The sequence below is a fragment of the Chrysochloris asiatica genome, unplaced genomic scaffold (genome assembly GCF_000296735.1).
Source record: "Chrysochloris asiatica unplaced genomic scaffold, ChrAsi1.0 scaffold00238, whole genome shotgun sequence".
Lineage (NCBI taxonomy): Eukaryota > Metazoa > Chordata > Mammalia > Afrosoricida > Chrysochloridae > Chrysochloris > Chrysochloris asiatica.
Window position 1 is genome coordinate 2,420,710 of NW_006408756.1, and position 10,860 is coordinate 2,431,569.

At 47.8% G+C, this 10,860-nt stretch overlaps 1 pseudogene; it reads left to right on the forward strand.

Annotated features, from left to right (window-relative positions):
- Positions 1-7,542: 7,542 nt before the first annotated feature.
- The window catches only part of LOC102815146, an 11,912-nt pseudogene continuing 8,594 nt past the window's right edge, over positions 7,543-10,860 (forward strand).

Here is a 10,860-nt window from a genome sequence, read left to right on the forward strand (position 1 = left end):
GCACTGGGGTCCCCTAGGAACATGGTGTGGTGCTGTTGGAGACGCACTGGACTGCTAACCGCAAGTTCTGTGGTTCAAAGCTACTCTGCAGGAGGAAGATGAGGCTTTCTGCTCCAATAGAGATTTACAGCCTCGCAAACCCTACACAGAGTCGCTGAGTCAGAACCAACAGCAACAACATAAGGAACTCCGGTGGCACGGTGGCTCAGTGCTTGACTGCTAACTGAAAGGTCGGAAGTTTGAATCCACCAGTGGCTCTGTGGGAGACAGACTTGACAAGCTGCTCCCACAGAAATTACAGCCAAGGAAACCTCATGGAGCGGTTCTACTCTGCCACATGGGGCTGCTACAACGGTCCCCAACAGCAAAATCTGTATGTGAAGAAATGGACCAATCAGTATCGGACGGGAGAGTTTCCATTCTTGCAGAGCCAACGCGCATAGTAACCAAGAAATACTTGTAAAACCTCAGGAAAAGAAAAGAAAAAAAAAACAGAGGATATGAATAGCGAGTTCATAGAGGGATTAACTGAAATGGTAACAAGTTTATGAAACGATGTGGAATCAGAGAAGTGCCCATGAAAGTAAAAAACCACCTTCTGACTCTCAATTAGAGGAAATGATGAGGTGGCTGAGCCTGCTCAGGGATTGCTAGGTTCTCGCTGGGCTGTAAAAGGACAGGAAATTCTCTATTCTGGGGTGGTGCTGTGGGTTAATGCACTGGACTGACTGCAAAGTTGGTTTGAACCACGAGGTTGACGGTATGAGTTCACCATTCGCTCTTGGGAAACCCTATGCAGGGTCACTATGGGTTGGAATCGCCTCGATGGTACTTATCAGCAACACCATTCCTCATACAAATCTCTGCAAGCTGACCTCTGGTCTAAAGGAAAACCTGACCAGGAGCAAAGCAGGCTCCAAGGGCAAATGGCTCTGGTTATGACAAGGCTGTTACCAAAGATGGTGGATCCTTGGCCTGGGCTTGGTGACAAGGGTTCCGATTCATCTTGGACCCTCATGGATCCTCTCACAAGGCCAAGTGTTGAAAAACCACCTTGACGTGAAAGAAAAACTGTGGTAGGTTTTTCATACCATGTGATTGCATCACCCCCAGTGTGGCGGCTGCTAAACCCCTTTTCACTGACATTCTAGGCTTTAGTTCCTCTTTTAAGAAGACTATGAGAAAAATAATTCATGAGAAAATCATTAATAATGGATGTGAGGTATCAAACATAGTTCTAAAATGGCATTATTATTATTTTTTTTCTTCTTAAATGGGAGAAAAAAGCTTTTTGGATATTTAAAACAAAAAAACATCTTTTTAGCAGTTCATGGCATTAGTGCTTTTACGAAAGGGATAAAAAGCAAAGAAGAAAACAAAGGAAGTATCTTGTTCAGCACATCCTGAGGCCAGGAGAAAATTCTGCCTTCTGACATATATAGGTTAAAAATCCTTTTCAGTCAAAAATACAAGTAGCCTAGGATCCCACTTGTATGGGATATTTAGGCAAGTGTGAGCAGACCAAGTTTACCATGGCTATCAGGGACAGATGGTGGGGGGAGTCAGTTCTTAGGGGACACAGAGCTAGGCCCAGGGGGTGTAAAACTTTGGAAACAGACTGTAGAGATGGTTGGAACAAGAGAAACACAATGAATGTCGCTGAACTTTTGGTGTAAATGGTGTTGAAACAGCCAGCGTTTTGTTACACAATTAGAAAGAAGCAGAAAACCCACTTGGTCCTAAATCGAAGCGTCTGTTTTTCCATCCTATGTGTTTATTTGGCATCTAGACTCAGGTTGCAAAGGCAGATTCAAACACTGAGTTGTCTAGGGAAGACTGTGAAGGTCAACAGACCAGGAAGTGGACCGATGCCCAGGCCCGTAGCCGGGCCTCCAAGTTGCTTGTCAGACCACTGATCCATTTCCCTGGGTCAGGTACAGCCACCATTTCTGGAGAGGGCTGCTGCCTCTCCTACAGGCCGCTCGGCTGGAACCTGGGAGCCAATTTGGAGTTGATGGTTTCCTCTTAGGCCAGATCACAGGGGTCACTGAACACAAATACAATTAGAAATTCATTTTTTCTCTACTCTTAACATGCAGGTCTCAAATTAAGCAGACCCTGGGCAAATGTAAGACCAAAAGGATTGAACTGTCCCTGTCAGAAGTGAGTGGGAACATAACCCTGTCTCCACAGAAGGAACCCTTGAGGAACAGGGCTTTCTTCATTATGGTAAGGAGGGCATTTCCGTGTAGGGAGGGTCCTGAACCTAATCACTGCTGAGAGATGAAAGGAGCAGACAGACACACAGCAAACACAAGCAACCGAGGCACGCTGGGCTAAAGAAACTGGAAGAGATGAGGACCGTCCTCTGGAGCCCACAAAGAAAGAGCCATCCCCTAGAGCTAGTGCTCTGAACTCCAACTTCTAGGCTGCTGAACTGTGGGGGGAATTCATGTGTGTTCTTTGAAGCCCCCTTCCCCTTCTTGGGCCTCTCTGTTACAGTAGAACCAGGGAATGAAGACACAGGAAGTGGAGAATCATTGATTTTTCTCTCCGTTTCTGACTCCTTGTTAGTCAGAATCAGGTCAGGTACCTGGGGGATTGAGAGAAAAGCTGACCTCAGCGGTCACCCAGCACAGAGGTACATGTGAAATTGAGTCCAGCGATGGACGTAGCATCCCTTTGTTGTAAAGAGGTGGCTTTGGAGCCAGATGGTATACCTGTTACCAGGTGAGCATGGGTTCAAATACTGACTGCTGTGCGATTCTAGAGAAGGTTCTAAGCCTCTATGTGCTTCAGTCCCCTCACCTGTAAAATGGGTATAAAACGACCTCCATGGTATTGCTGAATGAATGATAGGAAGACACGTGGCTTTGGTAAATAAAAGTCATTGTTGTAATCATTGTCCTCTCTCTGATCCTTTCTCAGCTGAGCATCTTTCCTCATCCTGGACAGTGCACCTGGACACAGGAAGTGGACATAGTGGAAGTACTCGCTTCTCTGCTGTTCCTTCTCTCACCCACACCTTGGCCAGGGTCTGAACGTATGGATGCACACGGACCTGTGTGCTCTCTCACAGAGCCATTGGGGCCACCTTCTTGACAGGCTGGGGTCCCACCCCTGGAGAGTTACGTCTGGCAGGTGCTCAGCTCCTTCCTTGCTGCCTGGGTCTGCCCTGTCTGTGCCCCAGCTTCTCAGGCACTGTGCCCATTCCCCCTCCTCAGTATCAAGTGTCCACATTCAAGATGTTGTCAAACCAGATTTTGTGTTCAGAATCAGCTAAATGGCATTTGATTACTGCAGTAGAGGAAGGAAAAGGGGCTAAGGAGGAAAAGGAGGAGGAGAGAGAGGAAAGGAAGCATGTGTGTGTGAGAGAAACAGACAGACACAGATACATATGTACACACAGAAACAGAGAGAGCGGGAAGGAAGTATGCATGTGAGAGAGACAGACAGACAGACACAGGGACAGTGATGTAGACAGATGATAGGTATGAGGGAGCTTCAAAAAGCTGATGGAAAAATGGATTCAAAAGATAATGGAATGGAGCAGCTGGGGACTTTAGACCCAGAGAGGGAGAGGGGCTGTGTGCTGATGACCAGGGGCAGGCTTGTAGTGTATACCCTTTGGTTGGTGGATGATAGTTGGAGGGGATTGTAACCATGGCAATGAAACAATATACAATAGGATGAATGTAAAATCAATGTTCTCCCTTGTAAACTAGCACATAATTCACAATAAAACATAAAAAAAAAAAGATAATGGGATTTTCCATCAACTTTTAAAAATCCCTTCGTTGACGATAGGTAGATGATAGGTAGAGAGAGACAGAGGGACGTATACAGGGAAAGAGATGGACAGCAGGAGAAAGATGGAGCGAGAGCGAAAGAATCCACAGCCCCTAATATCCAACCAAGAGGCCCTGGTGATGCAGTGGTCAAGCACTTGGAGCGAACTGAAAAGGTGACAGTTTGAATCTAGCAGCTACTTGGCAGGAGAAAGATGGGGCTTTCTGCTTCTGTAAAGACGACCGCCTCGGAAACTGACTAGCAGTTCCATTCTGTCTTACTGGGTCGTTATGAGTCAGAATAGATTTCATGGCAATGGGTTTGGTTTCTGGTTTTAAAATCCATTGGCAGCAGGCTCTGTCCTTTCTCCACAATGTCACCCTTGCCCCCAAGGGCAGTCAACAAAAGTCACGTTCCCCAGGAGGTAGAGTCCCAGGCGACAGGAGTCATCACTTTGAATCACAGGTGCTCCGGCTCATGGAAGACCTGCAGGGTGACACCCTCCCAGCGTGCGGAGCCGCCTCTCCTGAGGAAAAGCCCATCTTAGACCCTGCCCACACCCAGACTTCCAGTACAAGTACTCTGGAAACTCAGTGGACTCCCACCAGCCTAACCCTTCTCTGCCTTTGCAGGTGTGAGACTTTCTCTCCCTCAAACTCCACCAGGCTGTCTGCCTGTTCATCCCCATATCTCCTGATGTGATGCCCAGAGTACCATCCACAGGGATGGAGGTGACCAGCCAGCAGTGTTGTGGGGGATTGTCTGTTCCCTGTGCTCTTCTGGGACCCACAGAGCTTCGGGGACTCACATGCCGAGGCATTCCCAGGTCAACTATGTGCAGCAAAGCAAGGTGTCATTGAGAACCGAGACCAACAGAGGTCCCTCCGAGGCTGGTGCTTTCACCTCCCTGCTCCTCCTGATCTCTGAGCAGAGACCCTTTTCTAGGAGATTTTAATTGCTGAAAACACTCTGAAAGCAGTCTCATTGTTCTTGGATGGTCTTCTGCCTCAGAATCTGTCAAAAGGAGAGGTCTCAGAAATCTCTCTCCGCTACCAAGTACCACGCTCTGGGTCCCCGGCCCTCATGTGATCACTTAAGTGGAACCAGGTATCAATGACTCATTGAAGATCAGCATCAGTGTCCAGAAAGGCTCATTAGGTGCAAGGACAGGCACTGAGGCTGCCACCAGGGCTGCAGCCCTACAAAGGTGCCTGAACCTCTCTAGACAATTGCTCTCTCAGAATTCTTCCTCCAGGGCTTAAACATATTCTGTTCCTGGCTCTGGACACAACGTTAATTGGGAGGAAAGCGATGACTCAGCACATTGGATGGAGAGTGGACTGTGTCTGAACAGTACCCTCCCCTGCTATGTGACAGAGACTTTGATAGCACATGGGGTGAGGTGGGGGGGCACGTGAGCTGACGGTAGAATCTTGCTGTGATGTAGAGAGAGGGATCCACCGTGTGTGCACGCACACACAGGCACATATGTGCACACAGATGTGGGTGAGTGTGCAGTGCAGGTGTATATGTGCACATGGGTATGGATGTCACATGTGTATATGTGCACATAGATATGATTGTGCATGCGCACATGTAGGTACACATGTGCACACAGATGTGGGTGAGTGTGCAGTGCAGGTGTATATGTGCGCATGGGTATGGATGTCGCATGTGTATATGTGCACATAGATATGATTGTGCATGCGCACATGTAGGTACACATGTGCACACAGATGTGGATTGTGCATGTGTGTGTATGTAGCCATACATGCAAACACAGATGTGTATGTGTAGCCACACACAGGTACACATGTGCACACAGTGTGCATGCAGGTGTATATGTTCACATGGATTTGGCTTTGCTGTGTGTAGGTGTGTACACATGGTTGTACACACATGTACATAGATGTGGAGGTGTGGGTGAGTGCATATACAGATATACCTGTGCACACAGATGTGAGTGCATGTGTGTCCACATACATGTGTATACCACACATGGACGGGCTTGTGCATATGCAGACACACATGTGCACACAGATGTGAGTACGTGTATATTCACATGCATATGTGTGATGCACATGGATGTGTGTGCATGCATGCACACATATGCACATGGTTGTGAGTGCATGCATGTTCACATGTGTATATACATAGCCCATGGATGTGCTTGTGCATGTGTGCACACATGGTATCACACATGTGCACACAGATGTGGGTGCATGCACACGTGTGCATGCACATGCAGGGTTTGTGTGCTCTGTGGGTTCCCCAATGATTTTCTGTACGTAGTTGAGAGAAAGACGAGGGTGTCTGCTCCTTGAAAGATTTACATACAGTCTCAGCAATCCCATATGGGGTCACTATGAGTTGGAACTGACGGAAAGGAAGGGGTTTGGTTTTTTGGCGTTAGTTTAAAGTTGGTTGCCCACATGGATGTGTGTTCACTGCTGTTCCCAGCTGTCACAGAGGGCTCTGTCCTTGCTGTCAGCCTCAGTGCACCGTGGGCTAAGAAAGCAGAGTTCAAGGAGACACAAACCACCAAAGTGCAGAGCAGGATCTGGGCTGGAGACAGAGTCCCCAAGTGGTGCAAGGCCAGCTGCTGCCAGACAGGCAGGAGAAGGGTATCTTTGCCCCTGACCTACAGCTTCTCAAGGAGATCGCGGAAGTGCATGCGGGTTTCCACAGCAGCACCGACTGTGCAACAGCTCCAAGGCCACAAGACACCAGGAAAGCTGCTGCTGACAGTGTAAATGAAGTAGGAGCTCACCAGAGAGCAAGAAAGGTGACAATGAGGACAGGTTCATGAGGTTAGGTTACAATGACAAAAATAGTTGTCTCTGGTGGAGCGCTGACTGTGTGGGAAGCCCGGAACATGGGAGGTGTTCCGGGCCTTTCTGCCTCGGATGCATAGGGATTCTGAGGTGGTAATGCCACCATCTTTCTTCCTTCAGAGATGGCCAACCTGAGGCTCTGAGATGTACAGTGATTTGCCCAAGGAAGGTGATCATCCAGCTCCAGAGTCCGGATCCTACACCACGGGCCTGCACCTCAGGATCCATATCCAGTTTCTGGGAGTCGGCCCTGCTGCCCTCTTCCACCCAGACATTTCTTCTCACAAGTTCAGTGACAGATGCCCCACAGCAACCCCGCAGCTTCTCGGCCGGCCAAGGTTGGGGAAGCTGGGCTGTATCCTCTCATCTCGCCTGATCTTATTCTCAACAGCATTCACGGAGCGGGCTGGCTGTCGGAACATCTCCGGATGTCCCCACAGTCTATTCAGGTAGAAAGCAGTACACGGAAATGATAATAAACCCTTCAGACTCCTCCAGTCATTAAAACCGTGTACCTGTCACTTCCACTCCAGAAGCAGCGGCTTTGTGGCCTGCGGTTGCTTCTGTGTGCAGCGTGGTGAGGGAGCTGACTGTCAGCTTCAGTCAGGATGGGGAAGGGGCACTGTGAGTGAGGGGAGGAGGCACACTGTGGAGAAGAGGTGTTGCTGCAGGTACACAGAACCTTGCGTTAGGACGTGCACACGCCGGGGTCTGCGTGCACACGCTGGGGTCTGCAGTCTTACAAGGACGTGTGCTGGCAGTAACTACTAGAAGGCCACCCTGTCGCCTGGGACTGTCCTGATTGGAATCTGAGCAGTCCCCTGCCATCCAGTGCTGTGTTCTTAGCCTGTCAGGGAGGACAGTGGCTCTGGGCACAATGGAGAGTGGGAGGGAAGCTTGTGCCCAGGGTAGAGCACTGATGGGGCCCAACGGGGGTGTTCATACCACTGGAGAGAGAGGCTGGGGTGCCAGGCCTGACAGCTCTCTGCTGCAGAACCCCACCCCAGGAGACAGGGCACTTCATGGCTCCCCACCCCCGGACACAGCTGTCAGCCCTGCCTTCCTCGGAGACTCGCCCACAGACTGGGTATCTCAACCCTAAGCACACCTCATGTGCAGCAGCCAACATGGTTCTGTCAGGGGAGGCTTGCTCGTGAGTAAGATGCTGGATAGGTTTCAGTGGATCTTCCAGACTAAGAAAGACTAGGAAGAATGGCCTGATGATCTACTCCTGAAAATCAGCCAATGAATCCCTCTGGATCACATGCCGATGGTCCAGGACCAGGCAGAAACTGCTCCACTGGGCATGGGCTCACCATGAGTTTGGGGACAACCACCAAACAGAGCCCAGAAAGCAGGATGACCCATGCCTCCTGTGGAGCACAAAGCTATAATTCAACCCAAACCATGTCTCATAACAGATTGAATGCACACAGAAAACACAGCCATCTTCTTTTAAGCCAGACAGTAAAGAAATTAGTAGAACTATAAAGCATTGCTACTCTTCTCACTGGTGTGGCACTGTGGGTTAATGCGCTGGATTTCAAAATCCATTTGGAGCGCAGGGTTGACAGTTCAAGCTTACCAGCTGTTCCTCGGAAACCCTGTAACAGGGTCGCTATGGGTCAGGACGGACTCGTCAGCACTTAACAACAATAAGTCCTCTCACTAAATTAGTTTTGTTATAGAAAACAAAGTTAGCTCTCATAAAACATGTTATTTATGTTGACATATAATGGACTTAGTAGCGCCATTTTTAAATGGAGTTGTCACTAACTGTTTTGCAAATATCTTGTTTTTAATATCTAAGCTGATTTAACTCACAGACACAAGCATTCTGTGTGTCTTCAGTGATTTTTTTTAAGAGTGCAAAGGCGCCCTGGAAGTCCGGGTGTGGTGTTGTAGGATCAGCACTGGGTTGTTGACCACAAAGTCGGTGGTTCAAACCCACCAGCTGCTCCTGGAAAACCCTCTAAATGGTCGCTATGTGTTGGAATCGACTCAACGGTCCTCAACAACAACAAAAGAGCCACAACTGGTGAAAACAGTGAATGCAGTAAGCTGCTAACCCAAAGGTCAGAGGTTTAAGTCCACTCAAGGCTTCTCAGAGGGAAGGTCTGGCAATCTACTTCAGCAAAACCAGCCACAGAAAACCATGTGAGCACAGTTGTGTTCTGACACAACATAGGGTTGTCGTGAGTCCAAATCAGCGACAAGCTGTGTTACTTATTTGTTGGTCTACTTGTTTGAATTATGGTGATGGGGTAGAACATTGAATATACCATGGACTGGCAGAAGAGCAAAGAAATCTGACTCGAAAGAAGTACAGTCAGAATGCTCCTTAGAGGACATGGTGTCAGGAGGGACCAGTCCCTGGAGAAGGACATCAGGCTCGAGGAAGAGCCCCAGTGAGATGACCTGACACCGTGATTCCAACACTGGGCTGTGAGGATGCTAAGGCACCAGGCGGTGTTGGACTTGTGGTTGCTCTGAGTTGGAACAGACTCAATGACACTTAACAACAACAACAACAACAATCTGTTCTCTCTCTGTCTCCCACAGTGATGTGGGAGCCCCCTGGGGCCAGAAATCTTGCCTTTCTTGCTTATCCCAGAGTTCCTAGCACCCACCCAGCACATGGCATGGCTCAGACAAGGTGTTTAACAAACATCTTTTGAAAGACAGTATCAAAGAATTTTGGGATTGTTCTTGTGGGGCCCACACTTGTTTCTGTATGGTTCTTACTGAATTACATGAGCTATAGACATACAGTATTTACCAAGTGACAGTTCCCAACAAAAGAGCATCTGAAAGTTTAGTTAATAAGAAATAAAGTGAATAAGATAACACAAAATCAGCTCAATTGTTTCTCTTACATAACCATTCTAAAACTCAAAGAAGCAGAAAGTACTCCTGATTAATTTGGATCTGTCTTAAATCCACGTTGCATTTTTTGTTTTTTAGTATCACCAAGCGTGTTTGTACAAGAAAGACTTCTTTTTTAAAGAAAAATGCTTTGAGCTTTACTTATGAGTTTCTATGCAAACACAGATAACTGCAGAAAGTCTGCCTGGCAAAAGTTAATCAGAAATTGGAGATTAAATTTTTCTTTATATTATGCACATATTCAACGTAATGATGAGAAATGCTAAGCAAATAAATCATGTTTTACAAATTACTAACACCCAAGGAGCCGATTAAAACAAGCAATGAAACGATGTTTAAGTCTCAGACGTATAGGGCTCATGCATCTCTGCTCTGCTGTCAGAAGGTTGTAAATAAAACAATTATGAATGTTTGCATATATTTATGTCCTCATGTGTCTTTACACACTGAGTGCCAAGAGTGTGCTTGGAGCCACACGAAAGATGAAACAGGGTGAGACCCCAGCCCTCGGGCTTACAACCAAAGTTAGACAGACAAAACAATTCAGACAGAAAACACATCATGGAAAAGGTTGTTAAAATTTATGAGGTGGTGCAAGGCTTTGCTGGTTTTCCTAGGGAAAGGAGGAACTGAAAGGGGGGGGATCAGATTACGGAAAGCCATGATCACCTGGCAGGTTTTAGGGAGCCAGTTGAATAAAAGTTACTAGTACCCTAGGCGGGGGGAGGGGAAGAGGTGCGGTGTGTGTGTGTGTGCTTATGGGGTTTTGAGGGAGGAGTGTTGGTGTCCTGGCTGGACAGGAAGTGGGATGAAGCAGGACCCTGGAGCCAGAAAACCTAGAATGTACCTGGGTCTGAATGGATGACTCAGTTTCTCTTTGGGGGATGTGCTCATGTTTACAAAACACAAAGAAGCCAGACCTTCATTCTTGGTCTCTATGCTGTGCTCAGAATAGACCCTCGGGAACAGAGACGGAACTGTCCCCTTCCCTGCCTCAGTTTACTTGTTCTCGGGCAGTAGGACCACCACTCTGCCATGGGTCCTAAGACCAAAGTCTCACTCTTCTGATTTAGGCTCAATGATAGACAGACAGACAGACAGACAGACAGACAGACAGATAGATAAATAGACAGATATATTGTTGTTGTTAAGTGCCATTGAGTCGGTACTGACCCATAGCGACCTTATACACAGCAGAACGAAACATTGCTCGATCCTGGGCCAACCTCACTACTGTTGCCACGCTTGAGTCCACTGATGCTGCCACTTGGCCAATCCATCTCATTGGGGGTCTTCCTCTTTTTCTCTGACCCTCCACATTACCAAACATGATTTCCTTCTCCAGTGAATG